Source organism: Gorilla gorilla, chromosome 3 (genome assembly GCF_029281585.2).
Source record: "Gorilla gorilla gorilla isolate KB3781 chromosome 3, NHGRI_mGorGor1-v2.1_pri, whole genome shotgun sequence".
NCBI lineage: Eukaryota > Metazoa > Chordata > Mammalia > Primates > Hominidae > Gorilla > Gorilla gorilla.
In genome coordinates, this window is record NC_073227.2 from 23,562,522 (window position 1) to 23,583,304 (window position 20,783).

The 20,783-nt window shown below is 40.0% G+C and overlaps 1 protein-coding gene across 1 annotated transcript in view; it reads left to right on the top strand.

Moving 5' to 3' along the window:
* C1QTNF7 (C1q and TNF related 7) overlaps nt 1-20,783 on the top strand; it is a 106,479-nt gene that overhangs the window by 13,350 nt on the left and 72,346 nt on the right. The window lies entirely within an intron of this gene.

Consider the following 20,783-nt stretch of genomic DNA (forward strand, 5'->3'; position numbering starts at 1 on the left):
AGCTTAGAAAAGAATGACATCTAATAAAAATATCATATTAGCTCCAAATAGCTGCATAATCTGTGTCAATGAGATGATTTCCATTTGGTCTGCAGACTGTAGTTATTAGAATTAGTTATCCTTTGTACTGAGATGGGGGAATGAGCAAAATATTGTTTTCTCTCCCAATAAAAAGGTCTCAAATCTTGGAAATTGCTGGTGCAATCCCCACTTTAAAAAGCCAGTGACATTTTGTGTTGCCTTTTTAAAAAAATTAGTATTATATTTTAAAAGAAACTGGCCTTCGAGTTCATTCCAGGACAAGTTTTAGATTCTTTAAGATCATGTTGGGTAAGACCATAACAGAGACTGTTTAGTTTGGACAGACAAATTGCCAGCATACCCATAAAAGGGAGGATTGGCTGAGCATTTTTCTTTCAGCTCGTATTTTCAGATTTTCTTCAAAAGCTAGTCTAACAAAAATTTGAGAGGAGCCATGTGACACACCCATAAAATACAAATACCTCAAATAGAGCTTGTGTATCAGACCAAATCGGTCCAGGGAGCCTGTGGAGACGTGGGCAAGGTTGCCGTCTGTGATGTCTCTAATTGTTTATAAAAGTCATCAGAAGAAAGGAAAGAGGGGCATTTTCTTAGTGTGCACTGTGTGTCTGGCTTGTGCCCTGGGTCCTAACCAGGGAGCGGGACAACTAACTCATTTGGTCATTCTTCCAATTACCCCTCAAGGTTGGTATTATTTCCATTTCACCCAGAAAGAAAGAGAGGCTGAGGAAGATTAAAAAAAAAATCTGGACAATACGGCAAGCATGTAGGGCAATATATGAGGTGGAAAATGAGGCTGAAACTCTTGTTTAAAATGTGTTTAAATTAATGAACTTATGAATCTTAAAAGATTTTTTAAAAAGAAATACATCATACAATGACTCTAGAGGCCCTGATCTATTCTAACCCTTGAAAATTGGAAGCGAATGTGTTGTGGGAATCTACAACTTCAGTCAAGGTGCACTGCAGTATTCATGGATTTCAGGGAAGAGGCACCACCTTCTCCCCCAAGGCTGCTGTGTGGAAGGCTGGCTATGCGCACTTTGTCCTCACCCAAACCCATTCTCCAACTAGGGTACATGAGGCTCAGAGGTCTCACACCTCATGGGACAGAAGGATGAACAGGGTCTGAAGGAATGGGAGGACCTGCATAAATTTGGGAACAGGAAAGGAAAGACTCACACAGAGTCTTTGGTGAATGCCAAGTAGTCCTGTTTGGTCAGTGAAGAATGTTCTGGAAGGAAAGTAGTTAGGTAAGGGTTGGATAAGAGAATACAGGAGAAATAATTTTGACCTTATTCTGAAGGAAATGGGATGCCATCAAAGGTTTTTGATTGAGACAGACATGTGGAAAGCAGAGTTTTAGGAAGACAAAGCTGACCATGTGTGGGGGAGGTACTGGACGTGGGGAGGCCAGATGGGTAACTCTCCTCAGAAGTATCCCATGACCTCTGAGGGTCATGGCTGTTCTGAGGCTCTGCATGTCATTTGAGCTCGGCTGTGCTCTGTCCTGGGTTCCGGAAAGCCATTTAGAGGAAGCAGCATATCCAGGCTGCCTGTGCTCTGCCCAATGTGGTTCACATTGGATGGTCTAAATCCCTGGCCTTTGACGTGGAAATGTCATGAGAACATTGAGTGAATTCCAGAAAATCTTCCAGGGAAGAACACACGATAAAAGAGGCCCCACACTACACACATGTTGACCTCAGGAAGCAAAGACACAGTGATCGGATGGAAAAAGTAAGATTTTTTTTCCTAGTGCTACAAGACATAAATTTACATTATGGGCTCCCAGACAAAAACAACAGAATGGGAAGGGTTCACTTGACCTTGGCCAATACTTTAAGGACAATTTTCTTTAGACATGTTGCCTCACCCCATTCCTGCTCACATTCGCATGTGTTTCACCACAGGATTCTTGCATTGGGAATATCCTAGCCAGGGCGCGCTTTGGGGGATTAATGGGTCCATGCGGTTTACCAGTTGTAAAAATTCAAGAAGGCTGTGCCAGGGAACTAGGATTCAACCTGAGTGCACTCATTAGCCATGTGACCTTGGACAAGTTTGCTCAGTTGCAGAATAGCAATAGAAACATGAGGATCTGAGGAAACAGCACATGACAGCATCTTACCCAAAGTAAGGAGTTGACGCAGCAGTGAGCAGGACCGTAAATCAATGCTGGCAGAGCCAGGTGGGAGATGAAAATGAATGCTGTGGGCTGGGTGAAGACCTAAGGAAGTAAACTTCATGTGACTCACACGAAGAGAGCACCAGCTACTGCCCCCTCATCTGCTGCCACAGAAATCAGAGATAGAGATTTCTATGTGAAATCGCCCAATTTTTAAATAATAGCAACTAATATGGATCATGTGTTAAACCTCAAACTAAGCAGTGGATCAATTTTGCTGCAAGTCTGCAAACAAGGACTAGCAATTTGCAAGTTGTCATAGATATTGAGATCGTGCACGGTGAAACCACTGGAGTGGTGGCTCAGACCACCATTCAGGTGCTTGCTAGTTGTGTATGTTCTCCAAAGCTTACTTTTCTCATCAAAAAAAAAAAATGTGGATTACAAAGACAACTCTTAAAGGGATGGTAGGAGTTAACTGAGATCACATGCACAGGAGCCCACCAATCAGAAAGAGGCTGAAGCTTGAGAGGAAATTCCCTGCCATGCAAGGCATTAACCCTGTGGTTGCTGGTCTTTGGGGAAGTCTGGTGGGTTGGACTGTTGGGTAGAAAGTTGGAGCAGCAGCTTTAACAAAAACCCTTTGCCCAGTTCCAAGCCCTCTGTAATGCTCAATAAATAGCAACAGTATTTTGTTTGTTTGTTTGTTTGTTTTTAAAAGACAGAGTACCACTACGTTGTCCAAGCTGGAGTGCAGTGGCCCAGTCATAGCTCACTGCAGCCTCTAACTCCTGGGCTCAAACACTCCTCAGCCTCCCAAGTAACTAGCCACCATGCCTGGCTAATATTTTTATTATTTTGTAGAGACAGGGTCTTACCAAGTTGCCCAGGCTTGGTAATGGTTTTGTTTGTTTGTTTGTTTGTTTGTTTGTTTTTCAGTTTCTTTTTTTTTATTATATTTTAAGTTCTAGGATACATGTACAGAACGTGCAGGTTTGTTACATAGGTGTACACATGCCATGGTGGTTTGCTGCACTCATCAACCCGTCATCTACATTAGGTATTTCTCCTAATGCTATCCCTCCCCTAGCCCCCAACCCCCTGACGGGCCCGGGTGTGTGATATTCCCCTCCCTGTGTCCCTGTGTTCTCATTGTTCAACTCCCACTTATGAGTGAGAACATGCAGTGTTTGGTTTTCTGTTCCTGTGTTAGTTTGCTGAGAATGATGGTTTCCAGCTTCATCCATGTCCCTGCAAAGGACATGAACTGATCTTTTTTATGGCTGCCTAGTATTCCACAGTGTATATGTGCCACATTTTCTTTATCCAGTCAATCATTGATGGGCATTTGGGTTGGTTCCAAGTCTTTGCTATTGTGAATAGTGCTGTAATAAACATACATGTGCATGTGTCTTTATAGTAGAATGATTTATAATCATTTGGGTCTATACCCAGTAATGGGATTGCTGCATCAAATGGTATTTCTGGTTCTAGATCCTTGAGGAATCACCACACTGTCTTCCACAATGGCTGAACTAATTTACACTCCCACCAACAGTGTAAAAGCGTTCCTATTTCTCTACAGCCTCTCCAGCATCTGTTGCTTCCTTTCTTTTTAACGATTGCCATTCTAACTGGCGTGAGATGGTATCTCATTGTGGTTTTGAATTGCATTTCTCTAATAACCAGTGATGATGAGCTTTTTTTCATGTTTGTTGGCTGCATAAATGTCTCTTTTGAGAAGTGTCTGTTCATATCCTTCACCCACTTTTTGATAAGGTTGTTTGTTATTTTTTTTTTTGTAAATTTGTTTAAGTTCCTTGTATATTCTGGATTTTAGCCCTTTGTCAGATGGATAGATTGCAAAAATTTCTCCCATTCTGTAGGTTGCCTGTTCACTCTGATGATAGTTTCTTTTGCTGTGCAGAAGCTCTTTAGTTAAATTAGACCCCATTTGTCAATTTAGGCTTTTGTTACCATTGCTTTTGGTGTTTTAGTCATGAAGTCTTTGCCCATGCCTATGTCCTGAATGGTATTGCCTAGGTTTTCTTCTAGGGTTTTTATGGTGTTAGGTCTTACATTTAAGTCTTTAATCCACCTTGAGTTAATTTCTGTATAAGATGTAAGGAAGGGGTCCAGTTTCAGTTTTCTGCATATGGCTATCCAGTTTTCCCAACACCATTTATTAAATAGGGAATCCTTTCCCCATTGCTTGTTTTTGTCAGGTTTGTCAAAGATCAGATTGTTGTAGATGTGTGGCATTATTTCTGAGGCCTCTGTTCTGTTCCATTGGTCTATATATCTGTTACCATGCTGTTTTGTTACTGCAGCCTTGTAGTATAGTTTGAAGTCAGGTAGCATGATGCCTCCAGCTTTGTTCTTTTTGCTTAGGATTGTCTTGGCTATACGGGCTCTTTTTTGGTTCTATATGAAATTGAAAGTAGTTTTTCTAATTCTGTGAAGAAAGTCAATGGTAGCTTGATGGGAATATCATTGAATCTTTAAGTTACTTTGGGCAGTATGGCCATTTTCACAATATTGATTCTTCCTATCCATGAGCATGGAATGTTTTTCCATTTCTTTGTGTCCTCTCTTATTTCCTTGAGCAGTGGTTTATAGCTCTCCTTGAAGAGGTACTTCACATCCCTCGTAAGTTGTATTCCTAGGTATTTTATTCTCTTTGTAGCAATTGTGAATGGGAGTTCACTCATGATTTTCCTCTCTGTTTGTCTATTATTGGTATATAGGAATGCATGTAACTTTTGCACATTGATTTTGTATCCTGAGACTTTGCTGAAGTTGTTTATCAGCTTAAGGAGATTATGGGCTGAGACAATGGGGCTTTGTAAATATAAAATCATGTCATCTGCAAACAGAGACAATTTGACTTCCTCTCTTCCTATTTGAATACCTTTATTTCTTTCTGTTGCCTGATTGCCCTGGCCAGAACCTCCAATACTGTGTTGAATAGGAGTGGTGAGAGAAGGCATTCTTGTCTTGTGCTGGCTTTCAAAGGGAATGCTTCCAGCTTTTGCCCATTCAGTATGATATTGGCTGTGGGTTTGTCATAAATAGCTCTTATTATTTTGAGATACGTTCCATCAATACCTCGTTTATTGAGAGTTTTTAGCATGAATGGGTGTTGAATTTTATAAGGCCTTTTCTGCATCTATTGAGATAATCATGTGGTTTTTGTCATTGGTTCTGTTTATGTGATGGATTACGTTTATTGATTTGCATATGTTGAACCAGCCTTGCATCCCAGGGATGAAGCTGATTTGATCATGGTGGATAAGCTTTTTGATGTGCTGCTGGATTCGGTTTGCCAGTATTTTATTGAGGATTTTCACATCGATGTTCATCAGGGATATTGGCCTGAAACTTTTTGTTACTGTTGGGTCTCTGCCAGGTTTTGGTATCAGGATGATGCTGGCCTCATGAAGTAGTGGTTATTTTTAAGGATCAATTAAAGTTTGCCTCTTGTGCCTGCTCTTCACCATCCAGAATGTTTTTTATGTAACTTGAAATTGTGTTCTATGTTAAGGAAGATAAAAGAAAAGAAGCCAGGCTCTATTAGAGGACATACCACATTTTAACGACTCATCACAGACATGGCAATGTGTAAGTGCCTCCTAAAACGTGCAGAGGAGACAAATAGGACCAAGGAGTGTGGAGGAGAAGGAGTGCAAGGTGAGCCACAGCATCTAGACTAGGTCTGACCCTAGAGCTAGGAGTGGACAGAGTAGGATTCATGGGCTTATAGCACTCACAAGAAGTCCCAGGCATGGCAGTTGATGCTCTATGGTCACTGTTTTGAAATTTCCAATAGTTGCATTTTTGCATTTGTGTTTTGCAAGTAAAGTGGGACAATTGGGCATGCACTAGGGTCTTGGACTCTCCTTTCCTCTTTCAGACAGCTCCCTTGTTCTTGCCCAGCAAACACTGCCACCCTCTATTCTCAATGGGTGGCTAGGCACAGGTATAAGGAAGGTCAGGTGCTCACATTCCATAAGCCAAATTGTAGAGCAAGGTCCAATGCCTATGAGTGTCTGCTCTCACCAACCAGTATCCTTGTGCCCAAGGGAGTTACATGAAATAGCAAATAGAAAACACTATGACAAGTCACGAAAGAGACCACAGAAAAAGGGAAAGACATCTGGCTTTTCAAACAAGGTATCTCACATTTTCATTTTGTTCTGGGCCCATAAATTATGTTGCTGGCCCTAGGGGTAAAATTGGAGGTGGGAAGAATCTCTGGGAACTCAATGGGTACAAATAAAAGAGAAGTTGATTCACACTACTTGGGTTTTGGGTGCCACCATTCTACCTTATGTAGAACTCTCTAGGGCTTTGTAGGACACTTAGCATCCCAGACCCCTTTCCTCCTAAATAAAAGTGTCAATCCCAAATACTTCCAAGGGATTGTGATACCACATCCCCACAATTGAATTAAAACCCATGGAGGTTTTCTCCCAAAAACAGGGTGCTCAAAGGAAATGTTAATATAAGAAATAGGACTATGAGATCTTTAAAATTTTAGCATTGACGGGACCTTAGAGGCTGTCAATCAAAATCCCTGGAGTTTTCAACTCCTTGAGAACTGTTGATGACCAGTCTACCCCCAGATTTTCAGGAGTGAGTCTGATTTCCAGTTCCAGGAATACAGCTCAAGCAGGCTCCTTTCCCTTCTGAAGCATGGCCCTTCGCCCAGAGACACATCTTCACAGTGTGTGATAAACACAAGCAAGCCCCAGTACCTACTCCCACCCTTCCTAGACATGGTAAGGAAAAGAGGAGACTTTCTAGACAGAAAGGAAGGGCACAGTTACAGTCCCTCACCCTGTCTAGGCAGAGTTAGACCTGAGTGGTGGCATCATCCCTGCTGTCTATGGCTTGCAATATTCTTGGATTTGGCTTCATCCATCAAGGGTCTGGCAGGTGTAACAGCAATGTTCTATCCACATAAAAGGCCTTCAAAGGCTACCACTTAGACAGACAGCCATCCTCTGAGTAGCCAGGGCTTTGGGATTAGGTTGGGAGACCAGGTGTTTAAGAGTTGGGTTCTATGGGTAGAACTAACCCATCAATCTTTTAAAAATACATACAGCTAATTCTCACTATTCACAGCTGTTATGTTCTAGAAAGTCATCGTGAATTTGAACCATTGCTCCTAGGGAAATAAAGAGTTAGGTTCATGAGAGCCCCTGGTCATATTTTTGGCAACTGATCATTACATAACCTTGTTTTACGTATGCTTACGTTTAAGAACATCTTCCTTTTTATATATATTGCTGATTCATTAACATTGAATTCATGGCCAACATCGCTGTAACTCATGCCTGAACAGAGCTTATCTAACACATGTATTTTCTTCATAAAGCACATCATAGCTTTCTTGCACTTAGAAACACTAGTCAGCATTTCTATGCTTGGAGGACATTTTAAATAGCAAAATCACCAACAAAAAGTACAAAAATGCAAGAAACAGCACTAAATATACTGCCAAAAAGGACACTTGTTTACAGTGTGAGAGCTGAAAGGAGAAGGTAGAACAATGTCGTCTTTGACCTGAGATGTGCATATCCATCCACAAAGAACCAAGAAAGCACTGTGAGGTTTGATTGGGGGCTTGCAAATAGATTTTAGCAAGTAGATGAATTTGCAATTATAGAATCTTCAAACAACGAGGACTTTTTCTAAAAGTCATTCACACACTTACCTACCAGAAATAGCATCTGTACTTAAACTCACCTTAGCTGGTCTCCAGTCAAGTCATGTTAGGTAGGTTTATATCTAACACCTATAAGAGGACACCATAGTAACCTCTGTACAATTGATTGAATTTAAGGATTTTCTCTTCCTTATCTATTGTCTTCTATGATAAGCTACTATATTTCTAATAAGGAAAAGCAATTCTATTTAGTATTTAAAAGGATTAAAGTTAAAACAACTTTTTGGTAATTTAAAGATAAAGTCCACACCCCTGCTTGGGACGCCAGACTTCACAAAGCTTACCTCTTGGGTTTCATCTTCTAATATTCTTCAGAAGCACTTTCCACTTTGACCATCATGAACCACCTAAAACTTCCCAAATTTATACCCCTGTTTTCCATCTTCTGCTTGGAACATCCTATAGGTTAAGAAACTGGCTTGGGGAGATTATTCAAAATTACACAACTAATGGAATGATTAAAAAAAAGAAACAGTTGCTCTGAAGCCCATACTATCTCCCCAGGCTCAGAATGAAAAACTGAATCTGTCAAGGTGATATTTTTCTAATTATCTTTGTGCCATAATCTCAGCATAGACACATTAATCGCTTACATTGCTTTCAACATTATCTGGGGAAAGAAAAACCCTGAAATACACTCTCTGCCATTACCATATATACAGAAGGTCCAAATGATTCCAGAAAGCTGTTTTTGCCTCTTGAGAGGAATGACATAGTGTATTCAGAGCAATATTTCAGCCAGACATTCAAGCCCAGTTTGCAAACACATGCCCTGTGTAGTCAGATTTCGTTAATATGGTCTACTCTGGTTTCTTTCGTTCTAAGAATTTAATATTGAATTTCAAAACCCAAATGGCATAAATAAATTCCAGATGTCTTCCCAAATCCCTAAATCTCATATTAGACTAAGGAGAGGCATTGCTATGTATGAGTAGACGGTTACATTTAATTCCTTGAAAAGCCAAAAGGATCTTTGGGAGGCTCTTCAGCCTTCTTCCACCAAGAAAACACATTAACTCTTCTGAGTTTCTTAAGAAGCTGAGTTCTCAAAATCCACAGCCCAGCTGTCTGACATATGTTCTGCTGCATTCCTCCCCTTGAGGGGCAAAAGAGCATCATGGTGAACTGCAGGGCACAGAAGCCAGGCCGACTGGGTTCCAATCCAACTGGGTGGATTTGGGCAAGTCAATTAAGCTCACTATTCCCCAGTTTTCTCTGAAATGGGGGTAAACATAATACCTACACTTCGAATGGCTGTTGCAAAAATTAATGAGTTAATAATTTAAAGTGTTTAGCACAGTGCCAGCCACACAGCAAAATGTCTACACTCTTATTTCCTAAGAGGCGATGTATAAAGAGCTGACCTGGGAGGTCCTCAATGGCTGAGAAATTCCCTTCCCTCTTTCCCTCTATATAGACAAGTGTAAGTCTTCAACTTTTGATTAGTAAGATTCATCTTTCTGTGGGGGACTAATCAGCTAACTTCAGATCTCAGACCCCTCCCCTAAGTCTGGCCCGTCCCCTACTTTTCCTACCTAAGTCAGCATTCTTGATACTTGTGCGTTAGTCATAGGCAACTTGACCTGCAGCATAACTCCACTTACAAAATGTAAAAGTTCTTCAGAGCATTTGTGTAGCTTTGTGTCTGCAATTAATTAAAGAAGATCATATACGTAAAACACCAAAGGGCTTACAATAAGTGATAAAAAAAAATTATAGTTTTCTTCCTTCTTCCTCTTCCCCCATTAATGGCTGGCACCTCTGTTTGTAAGAAACATGATTATGACATGAAAGACTCATTGCTAACCTTTGACAGAGCGTTTACAGCCCATATATCCTTCAGCATTTCAGTTTCATGCCTCTACACCACACGTTGGTGCCAGATGGTAACTGGGCAAGCTTGGCTATTTCACACTTGACCAGCTTTTCAGTAGTAACAAAAGCTTGCCTAATAGTTTATTATTTACAAAGTGCTTTCACATACATTCCCTTGAGTATGCTCTACATCAATACTATAAGTAAGTATCATCATCATTATCATTATGATTTTGCAGCATGGAAAACTCAAACCTGGAAGGATAAAAAGACTGGCCCAAATTCACTCAGCTGATAAAAGGTTCAGTGAGAATTTGAACCTGGGTTCCCTGCCTTGAAATTTTGTACTTTTTTTTCTCCCAAACTTCATTGATAACATGATAGGATTAAATAATGAAAATCTTAAAATATACCTCATTAATTATTTGGTTACATGTCTTCCCTTGATGGTATTTTTTTATTTTAAGCTTTGATTTTTCTGCTTTGTGTGGTGTTACCATGGTTGGGAAGATCACACTGAGCTTAGTCTTTCAGCCAGGTGGAGCTGTTTTTGTAGGCTACAATGATTGTGTGTTGGATGGTTGGTCTTTTTTTTTTTTTAAAGACACGTTTAATTGTTATTTTTATTCAAGTAGAACGAAAACTTTGTGGTCATAAGAGACCTAGGTTTATTCTACCTTTCTGTTACTCCATCCTGGTATGTATGGTATGCAGCAATCCCTATTGTAATCACAAGACATCTACTCTACCTCAATGCCATGACTGCATTCTGGATCAATAGCAAACTACACAGAACAAAATCTGAACGTGTGAAACCACCTGAGCCTTTCTCTTCTAGGAAGCTTTCCCAGCAACCTCCTCCATCAACCTCTGCTTACTTATTATTGTCCCAACTCGGTAGGTCACAGCCTTCACTAGCCACAAAGGCTCCCAGGAAGGTGGGCATTTACCTGGCCACATTGCCTCCCCAGACAAATGAGGCTTCTGTTAACAAGAAATAATGGCAAAATGAACATTGGAAAGTAACTAACAGAATCTTGTAAGAAAATTACCATTTTTTGAGAGCCTGAAATGTGTTAGGCACAAACTAAGACAATATGAAGATAGAAATGTCACTATCTTTGCATCAGACATATAGAAAGTGATATCCAGAAAGATGTAAAATGTGAAATGAGATGCCCTTGTCTCTGAGCATTGCTATGAGGGTTTTCCTCATGTGATGATACCCTGTTCAGAGCAGACACTCAAAAAATGGCTTCAAATGTTTTCTTCCCTTTCTCTCCTCTCTCGAAATTAGAAATGCAATGTCAGCTTCCACTTGGAATGCCTTTATATTAGCATTGTCTAATTAATCTTGTTATGATCCCACTATGGCTACCATTCTGGCCAGTGTTATCTGTATTCTCTAAACCATCACACCCCTGACTTGTCAGATCCTGTCAAACCTTTTCTGTGTCATGTTCTTCTATCTTTTTGGTTGACTCTCTAGAGCTGTAATGACATTGTTTTCACTTTTAACATCATCAGCTAAGACATAAATAGTCTTTGGCTTGGTGATTTATCAGCCTCTTCATTGTACTTGGCACTTAGGAGGAGCTCAATGATGTCTGTTGAATGAATGAATCTCAGCTTCATCATTTACCAGCTGTGTGATCTTGGGCAAGTTTCATAGCTCTAATGAGTGAGAAAAAAATAAATGTTTGTTGTTATAAGCCACTGAGATCTGGGAGGTGTTTATTATGCAGCAGCATTAATAGCAGCATTAGCTGATGACTACAGCCTGCCACCATGTAGATGGGGGAAGGAAATTTATGGAAGAGAGATACTCAGCAGATAATGCCAAAAACATTTGCCATAGAATATTATCCATGCTCTAATAAGACACGTTTCTCTAGCATTAGTTAAAATGAACAGACAATCCTGAATTGTAATAACTTCACATATAATAAATACTAAAGAAATTACACATAAACTTTCCATATTGTGTACATGCTCTGTGATTTTTAAAACATGTATGGAACACCACCATGGAGAAAAAATATATTTCCTGGGCAAGCATCATCCCATTGCATCAGTGGGCAAGCACATGGGATGATCATGACAATTCAAAGTACCCAGAATACTTCTCTCATTGTCACAGCTGTGTTATAAATACGTTGGGTTTGAGGTATGGGAATGGTCTCTCTGAACAGAGAGTAGAATGGGTAAATAATCTCTTTTTTTGTGAGGCAAGAATAGCACCTCTTGATTGTCAGTGAAAACCAAAACTGGAGTACTTTTGAAAAGCTGACATATCATCACCTGGGGCTTCATCCCACGTGAAATGAAAATACACACCAGGGTTGAGCGGGGTTTTTCCTCTTGCTTTGCACACTCGTGTGTCTGACTTCTCTTCATGAAACATCCAGTGAAATGGGGATTTTACAAGCAAACGAGCAGGTGTTTGGCACCATATATATGTTCATACATAAACGTATGAATTAAAATCTAGTATATTTCAAGGCCTTTGTCAAATAGCAAGGGAAAGCTCTTAAGAGATCTCTTTTTTTTTTTCAGGCAGCATAAACTACTGGAAATATACTTGTGTACCTTAGAATCAAGAAGACCTGGATTTGATTCCCGGGTCTGCTGTCTAACAAATGTGCAGCCTTGAGCATATTATTTCTCACCACTAATTGTTTTCCTCATCTGTGCAATAGAGATAATAATATCTAAAATGTTTCAAATGACATTTCCACATTTGCCATCAAAAGAAGTTGAATATTGGTGATTTCACGTGGTTCAACTTAGACCCGTCTCTCGGGACTGACTCCAGAATAACAGAGCTCATGTATGTCTGTTAGTCACAACTCTTTTTGTTGCACATGAGAAAAACCCATCTCAAACCAGCTTAAGAAAAGAGGGAATGCATGAGCTCATGAAACTGGGCAATCTAGGAATGGTGTTAGCTTCATGTGTGTGGGATCCAGGGGCTCAAAAGATGCTTCAAGTATTTTTTTCTCTCTCTCTTTCTCCCTCTGACTTCCTTCTGTATCTGTTGACTTTGTCATACATGGTGGAGAAGATGACCAATGATAGGCTTCACTAAGAGCAAAAGGGACTCCTCCCTCCCGAGGGCTGTATTCCTTGCATTCCATACTCAACCCTCAACTAATCACTGTTGCCAGAGGTGTCAGAGATGGCCTGTTTTGCTTAGCCTACCCTGGTGGACCTATCACCTCAGGGGAGGCAGCAGGAGTAAAGGACACTGTGCAGACAGCCCAAATAGAACTACATAAAATAGGAAAGGCAGTACCCAAAGATTACTGGGGTGCCGAGCAAGCAGAATAAAAAGATGTCCACTACAGTGTACACAACGTAACACAGATCCCAGCACATGGAAGATGGGTTAACAGCTGGAGAGTTTCCTATGCAATCCTCAAAGGATGTAAGAGACACAATTTACTGTCTCACTCAAAGATAAGATGAACAGCTTTTCCTGATTTGCCTGAGACTTTTCTGGTTTTAGCACTGAAAATCCCATGCCATGGAGAACTCCTCAGTTTTAGACTGAACTATCCCAGTTTTAAAACTGAAAGCTTCACATCTCTGGAACCCCCTCAGTCCCAGGAAAATTAGGATAGCTGGTCACCCTATCCAAAAATGGCACTTGTAAGTGTAAACCTTAGCTACAGTTGAGGGCATGTTAAGTTAGTTTACTGTTGCTGCATCATGGAAGAATGGAATGGTATGGCACATGAAAAACTGCGGATAGTCCCCTGGAAAAAATGCACAGCCCAAGTCTGTGTTACTTGCAGTTACAGCATCTAGCCCTTTGCTTTGTCTCCCTCCTCTGCCTTTTCTTTTTCTTTCACTGTGTCTTTCTCTCTTTTTCTTTTTCCTCACTTTTTTCCCTTCCTCTCCTTCCTCCTTTTTTTCCTTCCAATCTGTCTCCCTTCTCTGTTTTATTTTCTTCTCTTTTTTAAATTTTCTTTTGTGGCTACATATTTACCTTTCAAATAACATGGGACTTAGATGTTGTCTGCAGTCTCCAAAGGAGCTGCTATGTATTCCCGGACTAAAACAAGCAAGCCTCAGTAAATGTCCTTATCCTGAATGATCTACCAACTAAGTGAGAGCTTCATTGTTGATTAAGACAGGAAGTGCATGTGTGATTCCTGCGGGCTGGCTGAGACAGCAGGGTCATGCTGATGCACATGAGGAATGGAAAAATTGGGGGGAAAATATAGTGATGATTGTGAAACTAAGAGATTGGAAATTCAAAGGGCTTGAGACTAGGTTCTTTTGAGGGACATTTTGGTTCAACCATTTACATAGGGGATGCATCTATTTATCCATAATGAAAATTGCTGAGATTTGGAACTTCTTTCTTCTTTTGAATCAATTAATGAAGCAATATAAATCAGGAAGTGCTTCTTAGTTTCAAACTATGCTTTGAAGCTAGGCCTGCATTTGAATGTTTTCAATCCAAATCTTAAAATTAGAAAGAAGGCAATTTCCAGTCGTCTTCAAAGGAGAACTATTATTCGGGAAAATAGAGTCTTCTAAATTATACTTTTGAGAGTGATATGAATTTTGTTGCCTTTATTAGGTGCTAAAGTTCTAAAGAATTAACTCCACTTAGGAAGCAAATCCAAATACTCTCTCATGACAAGGTTTCCACCAAGTGGCGGTCATATACTTGGGACTTCCACTACATTTTCAGCATTCATATATCACTTATACAATTTTCATCATTACCCAGTACTACCAGCACCATTTATTTATCTGGCATTTTCCACAAGTTGACTTTTTAAATTAGACATACTGAGTTGATGCAGCCGATGCAGCTCACTAGGATGTATGTGTATCAATGTCAGAGGGACCAGGCTGATCCCCAGATCCTGTACTTGAAACCCTGTGGGAAAGAAAATTATTGTCACCTACAAGAGAAGCAGAGAAAGGACTTGGAGCTTCACCACATGGCCCTTATCTTGGTTCTACCTTTTGGTAGCCTTGAGATTTGGTTTAAGTGACTTTAATTTTCTACCCATAAAGTGGTAAAGATTAATTAGGATAATGTCCAGAAGAATCAATGAACTTTGCTAGCACCTAGCAAATGTTAGCCAGGAAACTTGTTTTTATTTTTTTTTTCACATGCAAACATTCCTAATTTACTAACTACGATTTTGTAATCAACGTTATTGAGGCATAATTTACATACAGTAAAAGGCATCCATTTATAGTGCACAATTCAATTTATTTAAAGTGTTCAATTAGCTTTTTGTACACACCCATGAAGTCACTGCCAAAATTTAAGAAACAGAATATTTCCATTTACCCCTGAAAGTTTCTTTCTATCCTTTTGAAGTTTTTCTCTCTTTCTGTCCCTGGCCTCATGCAACCACTTATCTGACTGATCTGCTTTTTTGTCACTGTGGACTTAGTTGCATTTTCTAGACTTTTACAAGTAGTATCACGCAATATAGACTCTTTGTGTCTGGCTTTTAAAATCTATCGTAATGATTTTAAGAGTCACCCGTGTGGTTGCATGTATCAGTTGTCCACACCCCCGACTCTTTCACCATGCTTTTTTCTTTTTATTTTATTTTAACCATTTTTTTTATTATACTTTAAGTTCTAGGGTACATGTGCACAACGTGCAGGTTTGTTACATATATATACATGTGCCATGTTGGTGTGCTGCACCCATTAACTCGTCATTTACATTAGGTATATATCCTAATGCTATCCCTCCCCACTCCCCCAACCCCATGACAGGCCCCAGTGTGTGATGTTCCCTTCCCTGTGTCCAAGTGTTCTCATTGTTCAATTCCCACCTATGAGTGAGAACATGCAGTGTTTGGTTTTCTGTCCTTGCGACAGTTTGCTGAGAATGATGGTTTCCAGCTTCATCCATGTCCCTACAAAGGACATGAACTCATCCCTTTTTATGGCTGCATAGTATTCCATGGTGTATATGTGCCACATTTTCTTAATCCATTCTATAATTGATGGGCATTTGGGTAGGTTCCAAGTCTTTGCTATTGTGAATAGTGCCGCAATAAACATACGTGTGCATGTGTCTTTAAAGCAGCATGACTTATAATCCTTTGGGTATATACCCAGTAATGGGATGGTTAGCCAGGAAACTTGTTAGTCTCACTGGTTGCAAGTAGCAAAGACTTGCATAGTTCTTTAGGGCAGATGGTTCATTTATTCTTGGAAAGCCAACCAAATGGTGAATGTAAAGTGAAGATCATTTTCTGAAATATGTGGTTTTAAGTTGTTACACTGTCTTGGAGAAAATGATGTAAAAAAGAAAAAAAATAAGTTACAGCCAGGGACCATCTCTGCAGGCTAGGATATTTAGAGAGGAAATATGTCTTAATTAGGAAGGGACAAAGAACATGTCATGGTGTTCATTTCCCTCGGCTTCTTCAGACCAGATTTTGATCGCTTGTGGTTAGTGAGTCAGAGGTAAGGATGAGAAGGGAAATAAACAAAATATTTCAGCAAAATTTTGAGAGTCTCTGCACACAAGTTGTGCTGATTAAGGCTCAAGTGAGAAAACAGCCCAGAATTAGGGAGAGGCAAGTCTCTCCTTCCTCTGCAGGGAAACCAGCGTCATTTTAGATTTTAGAGGGTTTTTAAACATTCTATTTTCTGATTATTTTGATATATAGGAAGGCTACTTTCATGTATGTATTTTTGTATCTATAAACTGTGTTAAACATATATTATTTCTAATGGCCCTTGTTAAATTTGCTGCATTGTTTAGGTGTATAGTTTTATTATCTTCAAGAATGATAGCTTAGCCTCCTCCTATCCATCAGCTACATCTGTTATTGTTTGTTTCCTGCCTTATCATATATAAATTATTTTACCATTATTTAAGAATGATTTAGAAAGTTTTGCATTTTTAATCTACTACAGTAAGAATGACTTTGAAAACTGAGCAATTAACAGCCCAACGAATAGCTAAAAATCTTTTGTGGTAACTTACATATAACGTAATGATACACTGGGAATGCCTTTGTAATCCTGTGATGAAAACAATGGGAAAGAAGGCCTGTGAAGTTGTATCTGTCAGTGATATTTTAGTTGAATACATTAATGAACATAATGGAAGGTAAGCACCAAAATTTGACTGCAAGGCTTCAAATGTGAGATAACACCAAGAAAGTATTAACCACCTCAGTCAGCATTCAGTTACGAAAACAGCATCAGGTAGAGATTTAAGACAAGAAATTAAAGTCTTAAAGAGCCATTGAAAGAACTGTAAAGAATCTATACATGAGATCATATTGTATTCAACTATACTGAACTATGCAACACACAAGTGAATCTACATAAAAACTGGTAAAAACTGAAGAAGGTCTGTAGTCTGCCTAATACTATTGTACTCATGTCGATTTTTTTTATTCTATGATTATTACAGTGATATAAGATGTCACCGTTTGAAGAGGCTAGGGTATTTTTGTAAATTTTTTTGCAACTTCTTATGAGTCTATAAATATTTCTAAATAAAAAATAATTGTTTAAAAGGGGTTCATGGGACCAACAACTGGCGAAAAAAAGCATTCTGTTTGGCTATAAACCGAAAAGAACAAGCTTGCTGGGAAGCCATAGGAAAGTGTGAGATTCTAGGATCTCACCCGGAAGTTCCTGCAAACCATACATCAGCTGGCTGTTTCCACTCTGTAACTGACACCAAAGAATAATGTCCTCTAATTATTTTGTATCTTTCACAACCCTGTGTGTGCCCTCCTTGGCTGGCTGTAATTAGGAACTCTGCCTACAAGTGATTCTGGGAAATGTAGTTCCAGGCTTCCAGTCTCTGTTCCCTCAGAGACAGAGAGAGTGGAAAGGGCCAGGGATGGTGCTGAGTTGAAAACATACATCCCAACTCACTCATATTCAACAGATACTATAAACTTACATTCTAGCCTTTGAAAGGAGATTATAAGAAGGAAATTAATCAAAACTTTAGGTTTATAAATAAATTTATAAATAGTTCCATTTCCCAGCATGGTTTCTTAGCCTAATATTCTAGTTATCTTCATCCAAAAGAATTTGTAATAAAAATATTTTCATAGGATTTTTTTCCAGTTTATAAAGCAATTCCACATGTACTCTCTCATTGGCCCTCCAAACAATTTTGAGAAATAGATAATAATGGAAACACTTAAGATTTATCTGATACTTTCATTTCTACTATCACATTTCCTTGTAAATCACCAACAAAACTAGGCTTCTTGAGGTTCCCTAAACACAACATGCTGTCATTCCGTTTCTTTGCACATGTGGTTCCTTCAACTGAAAATGTCTTTCCCTGGTAGGAATTCCTCCTGGTTCCTACACGTCTTCACGCCCTGTCCCGTCAGCTCTTTCTAGGAACAGACTGAGGCTGTTGGGGTATGAACAGGCAGCCCCATCCTGCAGAGGGCCAGGCTGTGCTGCCCTTGCAGGAACCCAGGCATTGACCAGCAGACAGCAGATGCGACCCAAGATCCGCTCCTCAAGCTGCCTCTCTCCACATTAACAACCTCATTCTTGATTAGCCAAACCTAGCAAAACAGACAGTGGAAGAATGCATTTGGTGGTACACAGAGGGCTTAATAAACGGGCCTCATTAGACTGTTCTTGGGCGTATGCTTGCTAGTCATACTGCTGCAGGGGAATTTTGAAGGGCCTTTCTTCTACTATTTATTTTCCCCGGCTTGCCCCTGTCTAATCCTCTCTTGCTCCTCTGTAGCTTTTCATGTTAGTGTCCTAATGGCTGGACATATCTTAGTGAGCAAAGCATCCCTGGCTTCAGGGAGCTTACAGACTGGTGAGGGAGACAACCATTATGCACATTATCTTAGAAATATATACCTATTGCTATAACCACTACAATAATAAAATGACATTTATGACATCTTATGAAAGGAGAAAAGATTATAAAGGGGAAGTGTAGGACAGTATAAGAGAATATAGTGAGGAAGAGCAAGGGTGGGGAGGGTCAGATTAAAGAAAACATCCCGGGGAAGAAGCATGTGAGTTCAGTTTGAACTAATGAAGGGACTTATTAACATGAAGGGGGCTGGGAGGGATGCAGGAAGAGAACATTCCAGGCAAACTCTCTACAGCTGTCAATCTAAGCTCAGTGGGCACATGGAGGGAATCCCCATGGCTTCCTTCTCATGGTGCTCTGGGTAACAATGTCTTGCCTCCAGGCAACTCAATAGGAAAGAGTGGGAAAGGAAAGGAAAGGGTCACAGCTCAGAATCTCAGAGAAAAGAGGAGGTGGAGGCAGAATGTGTCATGAGGGGAGCAGGGTTCTTGTCGTCATGGTTTACATTTGGTCACTGCTGCTTACTAGCTTTGTGACCTTAGAAAAGTCACTACCAAGATATCAATGTTGTTTTGACAATTCAGTGAGGGAAAAAAAAGGCTCAATAAGTATTCGTTCCCTTCTTTTACTTCCCGCAGGCTTGCTATGGACTGAATTGTGTCACCCCAAAATTCATGTGTTGAAGCTTTAACCCCTATTACGGCTTTATCAGGAGATAGAGGCATTCATAGCTAATCCAACTTAAATGAGGTCATAGGATGGGTCCATAATCCAATAGGACTATGGTCTCTTAAGAAAAGGAAGAGAAAGATCTCCCTCTGCCCACCATATGAGGACACAGAAGGGAGGCAGCCATCTGCAAGTCAAGAAGAGAAGCCTCACCAGAATCCAACCACGCTGGCACCCAGATCTCAGACTTCCAGACTCCAGAACTGTGAGAAAATACATTTCTGTTGTTTATGCCACCCAGTCTATGGTATTTTGTTATGGCAGCCTAAGCAAGACTCTACTAGAAAATTCTTCTTACAGATGATAGAGTGCAAATCTTAACTGAAATAACATTCAAATAATAAATTAATAAAAGGGTAAGAGACGTGAATGGAACCATAAAATATGAGTTGGACTTATGACTTGATCATTTTCGAGGGGGTGCTGATCTTCATTCATTTGATCTTTGTTCATGGCTACTTCAAAAATAAAGACATTCCCATTTGTGTCAAGATACCGTGGATGCCTTTCTGTGTGACTGAACAAAATATTTTCTCTTTGTTCTTCATTCTTACCATTACATGAAAAATGGAAGGACGATTTGAGTCCTAAGAAAGAAAACCAATAGCAGCAAGCATGGGAGACAAGTACCAAGAGGTGGATAACAAGGGAAAAAAGATGAAATACACTCCTAAAAGGAAAAGGGGGAAAAAAAGTCAAGGCAGAACCCAGGAGCCCTGGCACCTAGTGGTGTCAGCCAATGACACAGATGAAATGGGCAATGGTAGTTGCACATCCCGCTGGAAAATACCACTATCTCAGCCCATTAGTACTGCTATAACAAAATACCACAGACTAAGTAATTTATAAACAACAGAAATTTATTTCTGACAGTTCTGGAGGCTGGGATATCCAAGATCAAGGTGCCAACAGGTTTAAGGCCTGGTGAGGGCTCTGTCTCTGCTTCCAAGATGGCACCTTGTTGCTAAGTCCTCCAGAGGGACAAATGCTATGTCCACACATGACAGAAGGGTAGAGGGCAAAAAGGGCTTAGCTATCTCCTTCCAGCCCTTGTACAAGGTCATGAATCCCATTCACGAGAGCCCTGCCATTGTGACCTAAGGACCTCCTAAAGGCTCCACCTCTTAATATTATCACATTGGATCTTAGGTTCCAATGTATGAATTTGTGGGGAAACACGTATATTCAAACCATGGCAACTACTTTATAGTTTCAAAGCCTAAAACATTGCAAAGCACTATCTTGATAAACACCTCATTTGATTCTAACCATAACAAAATGAGGTAAGTGCAATGGGACAGGGATCACATACCCAGTGAGTCAACTGTGTTTTGGAATGTTTAAATGACTCCACAGGGCTCCCTTGGCTGTTAAGTGTTCCAGGCAGTGGCCAAGGCTTGATTTTCTATTTCTAGATCTAGTGTTCCTTCTGAGGCACATGTTAAGATATGCTGTATATGCTGTATACCCTTTCATGTAATCTTGACCTGGATTTCCAAGGTAAAATTTTCTCCATGTTC